This window comes from Triticum urartu, chromosome 1A (genome assembly GCF_056163025.1).
Source record: "Triticum urartu cultivar PI428250 chromosome 1A, HENAU_Tu73, whole genome shotgun sequence".
NCBI lineage: Eukaryota > Viridiplantae > Streptophyta > Magnoliopsida > Poales > Poaceae > Triticum > Triticum urartu.
In genome coordinates, this window is record NC_141873.1 from 100501399 (window position 1) to 100508270 (window position 6872).

The following is a 6872-nucleotide window of genomic DNA, read 5'->3' on the forward strand; positions in this document are numbered from 1 at the left end:
TGGTTGAGCGCGCGATGGCCGGGAATGACGCCGGCGAGCGTTTGGGCGGCGGTCGGAGCTCGGGCGTCGGTCGTTTTGCTGCTGCGGCGTGCTAGCGGGCGAACGGAGGCACTAGCGAGGCACTGCGGAGTGCGGGGAGTGCGTTAGGTACTAGCGGTGACCAAAGGGTCACCGGAGTGACACCGACGTTGAGCTCGTGCGGCGGAGCGGCTCGGCTCCGGTAGAGGAGGCGGCTAGAGGGTGCGTACGAGCGTGAGGAGTAGGGAAGAAGATGGCGGAGCTCACAGCGGGGTCGGAGACGGTCTCAGCGAGCTCAGGGAGGCGGAGACGGCGGCAATTCGACGGCGGCGATCCTCGGTGGCCGAGGAGGGGAAAAGCGGCGGGGGTGGCGCTTCGGGGCCCTTCCGGTAGCTTGGCTCGGTGAGGAGGTAGGGAACGAGGTGGCGGAGCTCGGGGATAGCTCGGGGAGGCTCGGGGAACACGGTGGACGCGGTGACGGCAAGTGGCGGCGACGGTCTCGCTCGGCCGTGCGCATGAGAGAGAGCAGAGGAGGGGGAGGGGGTACAGAGCGAGAGGGGAGAGACGCAGGGGGTCGAGGGCGTCTCCGTGGCGCGTTCAGAAGAGCCGGGGCGTCGCGGTGGAAGCTGGAGCTGGCCAGGGCGGCGTCGGCGCGCTCTAGTGAGCTGCTTCGTGCGCTGGCGTGGGGAAGAAGACGCCCGTGCCCCTGGTGGGCTGGCTGGGCCAGCTGGGCCGCCAGGTGGGCGCCAGGTAAGGAAACTCTCTCTCTGTCCTTCTATTAGTTTTCTGTTTTCTATTTATTTGATATGTTAGGAATTAGTAATAATACTAACTCATTTCCATAAATCCTGGGATATATTTTGGGCTCTATTTGAAATATTTACGACTGCCCAAAATTGTTTCCAGGATTTTTCGAGCATTTAAAATATTTATATTGATTAAATGCCCAAATTCAAATACCTAGGGATTTAATTCAAAGCCCAAATGTGCCCAGCAAAAATGCAAATCATCTTGGGTAGATGCTTCCACCTTAAACCAGAGATGATGAACATTTTTAAAAGGCATTTTGAGTTCATTGAAAATATTTTTATTTGAAACTATTTGAATTGCATTTGTGCTAGGGCTTGATCATCCCCATTTCAGAGTTTCATAAAACTTAAACATGATGACATGATGATCATGCAAGGTCAAGCAAAGGCTAAGGCTAGGGCTGTGACACAGAAGCACCCAAACGGGGTGATAAAAGCTGTCTTTATCTCGTCGGGTCCGTACAGACGGATGTGGTGGTACCCAGAGTAGGCGTCCAAAAAGGACAAACGCTCGCTCCCTGCAGTCGAGTCGACTATCTGGTCGATGCGAGGGAGAGGAAAGTGATCTTTCGGGCAGGCCCGATTAATATGCTTGAAATTAATGCACATGCGAAGTGAGTCGTCCTTCTTTGGGACCATGACAACATTGGCTAACCACTCGGAATGGTAAATCTCTCGGATAAACTCAGCTGCCAAAAGCCGAGCCACCTCTTCACCGATTGCCTTTCTCTTCTGTACGGCGGACCGTCGAAGATGTTCTTTGACTGGTTTCACTTTTGGGTTGACTCGCAAATGATGCTCAGCCAGTCCCCTGGGAACACCCGGCATGTCAGAAGGCTTCCATGCAAAGATGTCCCAGTTCTCACAGAGGAACTGGATGAGCGCTTCTTTCTATTTGGAGTCGAGTGTGGTTGAAATGTGAGTCAGAGCAGCATTGGGATCTGTCGGGTGAATGTGAATCGACTTTGTTTCACCGGACGACTGGAATGCTGAATCTGTGGCTGGTTCTTGGCTTGCAACAAATCACTCGGATCTGCATTTTTCTGGTATTCTTGCAATTCTACCACGGCCATCTGAGCATCGGCGATCTTTGAGCCCTTCTGGAAGCACTCTTCTGCCTTCTTCCGATTACCAGAGATAGTGATCACCCCTTTGGCACCAGGCATCTTCAATTTGAGATACACGTAACATGGTCGAGCCATAAAATGTGCATAAGCTGGCCTGCCCAGAATGGCATGATAAGCACTCTGGAAATCCACAACTTCAAATGTCAACTTTTCTTTGCGGTAATTCTTGGAATCACCGAAAACTACGTCGAGAGCAATCTGGCTGAGTGATGCAGCCTTCTTGCCTGGAATGACCCCATGGAAACTCATATTGCTCTCTCTGAGTCTGGACATCGGAATGCCCATTCCTTTCAACGTCTCTGCATACAGTATGTTCAGGCCACTGCCACCGTCCATCAGGACTTTTGTCAGTCGAGTGGCTTCGATCACCGGATCGACCACCAGTGCTTGCCTCCCAGGGGTGGCTATGTGCGCTGGATGATCAGACTGGTCGAATGTAATGACAGTCTGTGACCACTTCAAATAACTGGGTGTCACCGGAGCGACCATGTTCACTTCTCTATTGATGACTTTCAATCGACTTTTGCTCTCAACGTCAGCAAAAATCATCAGAGTGGAATTCACGTGGGGATAACCATCATCATCCCCTTCCTCATCCTCAGCCTTGTCTGCTTCCTTCTCCTTTTCTTTGGGCTGTTTCTCTCGGAATTGCTAGATTAGGAGCCGACACTGCCGAGTGGTGTGCTTCGGGTAAATGAAATTACCCTCTTCATCTTTTTTGGTGTGGATGTGGCACGGCAGATCCAACACGTCATTTCCATCTTGATATTTTATTTTCTTGGGGTTCCATGGCCCTTTGGGCTTCCCCTTGAACTTTCCTTGAACCATAGCCAAGGCTTCACCAGGAGCAGCTGGCTCGGCCTTGCGCTTCTGTTTCTGACCGGAGTTTCCTCCACCGGCTTCGTGGGTGACTGCTTTGTGCTTGCCACTCCGGAGTCGTTCTTCTTCTTCACTGTTGGCATACTTGGTAGCGATCTCCATCATCCGATCCAGAGTCATATTTCCTGTCCGGACGAATTTCATATTCAACTCCCGATACCTGACACCTTCCTAAAGGCACAAATTGCCTGATGATCTGACACATCCTCTGCCGTGTGGTGTAGGGTGATCCATCTCTGGATATAATCCCTCAAAGTTTCATTCGGTTTCTGAAAACAACACTGTAATTCTGTCAAACCTGCCGGCCGTTTGCAAGTGCCCTCGAATGTTCTGACAAACACTCGGGTGAGATCTTCCCAAGTATAAATACTGCTAGGCGTCAACTGATTCAGCCATGCTCTAGCCGAGCCCTCCAACATCAGAGGAAGGTGTTTCATGGCCACTTCATCATTGCCGCCACCAATTTGGACAGCCACTCGGTAGTCTTCAAGCCAAGTGTCCAGCTTGGACTCACCAGTGAACTTATTGACTCCAATCGCCAACCTGAAGTTGGGGGGAATCACTGCAGCTCTGATAGCTCTGTTGAAGCACTCTGGTCCTGAAACATGCGCTCTGTTGCTGGTTTACGGATCTCTGTCATGGCCCTCTCGGTGAGCTCTGTTTCTGTCGACCAAGACCTGAATGAGAATAGATCTCGCATCAAAGCCTGGCTCCCTGGGGTCGAATGGAATACCTCACCCAACACTGTGAGGGCGTCTGTCTTCATGTTGCCGAGGCACGTACGACCCACTCCTTGGGGGAGGCGTGGGCACTCGATGACGATCATTGCGATCGACTCGGTGATCGTACTGCTCTCGGTTTCTGTACTGATCTCGTTGATCTCCATGTCCCTCACGCCTCGGGGGAGATCTTGGGCTATGGGCCGACTGAACTGTGTCTGCAACGACGGATCTGCTATGGATCCTATTCCGCGACTGAGATACAACCGTATTCTGTTCTCCCGCCGCCCGGAGCAAGGCTCGGATCTGCACCAGACCTCGGCCAGCTTCTGACTGGGAGGGTTGGATCGACTCCGCTATCTGGGCGGTAGCTGCTAGATTCTGGATCGGGGTTCGGTATACCTGAGTCAGAGGAGGAAAAAGTTGGCGTCGAGTAGATTCGGGAGCGCGCTACCGAGCGCGATCGTCGAGTGCGCGCTGGAGGTTCTCCAGTCGAGTGCGCTCAGCCAAGTTGGCCAAGCGCGCCTGCTCCAAGGCCTGGGCCTCAGGGGTTTCTCCAACTATGGGAGTATGCAGTGCATCCATGTTCCGGCGGCAAAGTTCCTCTCTCTGCTGCGAAGAAAGGGGTTCGGGGCGGTACTCTTCATGAACGCGCGACGGATCGTCGTTCCCATCGCCTCCATCTTCACGGGTGAAGCCAGGAGGGCTGCGTGGTCCATTGACCATCAGAACTTCAGCCGCTGGATCGCTGCTGTTGCACTCGGATGTGGTCTCTATGGAGCCAGTCGACAGATCGAACAGGCCGTAGAGGGTTTCGTCGGGCTCGATCGCCGCGACTTGAGGGGTGGCTGACTGGCGGGCCACCGCATGCCTTACCCATCGCCGAAGCCTCGACCGACCGGAGCGTTTGCTCCGGCGGGCCATAGGGAGGGGGAAAGCTGCTGGAGTCGACTGATACTGGGTCGACGGCTGCCGCAGGAGGACGCCGCGGACGCACGCGCGAAATTGCGTTGCCCCGCGGGCGGGGAGCGCGTCGACGTCGAGTGGAGCCTCCTGAAGCCAAGCGGAGTCGTCGACGACAAACACGAGCACGCCGAGACGGATCTCGCGGCCCTCAGCCAAACCTCCGCCTAAAACCATGATGAAGGGGATCGGAAAAATTGCAACTTATCCAACAAGTCGCTAAGACACCTGCCCCACGGTGGGCGCCAACTGTCATGGTTCTAAGCCTGACAATAGAATATGGGGATAGGAATGTAGAGGCAAGATCCTAGCTATGGAGAAGTTGTACACGCCAGTTTTACGAGTCCAGGCCCTTCTCTGAGGAAGTAACAGCCCTACGTCTCGGAGCCCGGAGGCGGTCGACTGGATATATGCGTGTGTATTACAGAAAGTGCGAACCCATGTCCCAGAGGAGGGGGGTGGCTTATATAGAGTGCGCCAGGACCCCGGCTCCCCTCCGTTACACAGGGTTCAATGTTCATAAAGGAGGAGCGTTACTGGTAACGTCCGAAGTAAAGTGCTATAAATGCCCATAAAGCTATTGTTTAAACCCCGACCGTCGCGGAGTGAAGGGCTTCTCATCTTCTGGTGGTCGAGTGTCTTCAAGGTGGTCGAGTGAACACATCCTCATGGTCGAGTGGATGATGGTTTCTCTTCGACGGCTTCTGATTCTTTGTAGAGATGTCCTTGGGGAGGGTATGTTGGACAGATCCATGACCCTACCCTAGGTACATAGCTTCATCACTTAGCTTTGGGTTCAATCTTGCAGTGTCCTTTCCCAATGACAGCAGGGGCAGCAAGACACGTATTGTATTGTTATCATCGAGGATAAAAAGATGGGGTCTATATCATATTGCTTGAGTTTATCCCTCTACATCATGTCATGTTGCCTAATGCATTACTCTGTTCTTATAAACTTAATACTCTAGATGCATGCTGGATAGCGGTCGATGTGTGGAGTAATAATAGTAGACGCAGAATCGTTTCGGTCTACTTGTCGCGGACGTGATGCCTATATACATGATCATGCCTAGATATTCTCATAACTATGTGCTTTTCTATCAATTGCTCGACAGTAATTTGTTAACCCACCATAGAATTTGCTATCTTGAGAGAAGCCACTAGTGAAACCTATGGTCCCCGGATCTATCTTCCATCATATTATTTTCCTATCTACTTGCTATTTCTGTCGCCTTTTATTTTGCAATCTTTATTTTCCAATCTATAGAACAAAAATAGCAAAAATATTTATCTTATTATCTTTATCAGATCTCACTTTTGCAAGTAGCCGTGAAGGGATTGACAACCCCTTTATCGCGTTGGTTGCAAGGTTCTTATTTGTTTGTGCAGGTACGAGGGACTTGCGTGTAGTCTCCTACTGGATTGATACCTTGATTCTCAAAAACTGAGGGAAATACTTACGCTACTTTGCTGCATCAACCTTTCCTCTTCAAGGGAAAACCAACGCTTGCTCAAGAGGTAGCAGATGGTTCCAGACTACATATTTGCACTGGTTAGTGAAGCTTTTGAAAAGTACGCATTGATAATCAAGTAGATTGTACCTCTTACATGCAACCTGATAGTAAGGCTAAGTCTTACATCTGACCACTGATCACATGTTGATCGATCCAAAATTTCAGAAAATTCAATACAAGAGGTCATCAAGCATACACAGAAGGTCTACTTACATATTCTACCAAATGATAAGTATATGTTTACTGATAGGTAATTGAGCCTACATAGAGGGGTGCTGCTGGCAAACTCATGTGACCTTCTCGATCTGGATCGTCTACTAAAACCTGCTGATGCACAGAGAGGTTAGAAAGAGAAATTGGATGTAGAGGGTACGGTGTGGTGGTTTCTACCGCCGTCGTAGGCCCTTACGCCGCCAGCGTCACAGCCGCGACGCCTTGCTGCAGATTGAGAGAGACGGGAGAGCAGAGGGGGGAGAGGGCACACAGAGAGTGAGATGGAGGGAAGGATCCTGATCGGATCTGCTCGGGGCTGCGCTCATCTATGGCAATGACCCCACCCCCGTCATCCTTCTTCCATGTCTCCGCCGTGGAACCCTTTGCCGCTGCATGCGACAGCAGCGCCACGTGGGCATCGAGCGTCTGGTGGAGCGAGTGGCCGTGGCTACAGAGAGGGAGCATGGCAACCCGCAGAAGAGGGAGCGGCGGCGGAGGGGGGGAGGGAGGAAGCGTGAGGAAGGCGGGGAGGGCGCCCATGAAAGTGTCCCCAGGCAGTTCGAGAGTGGTGGCGGTTGCGTGATTGCAGGAACTTTCTTTTATCTTTTTTTTTTGAAAATCCATGATGGT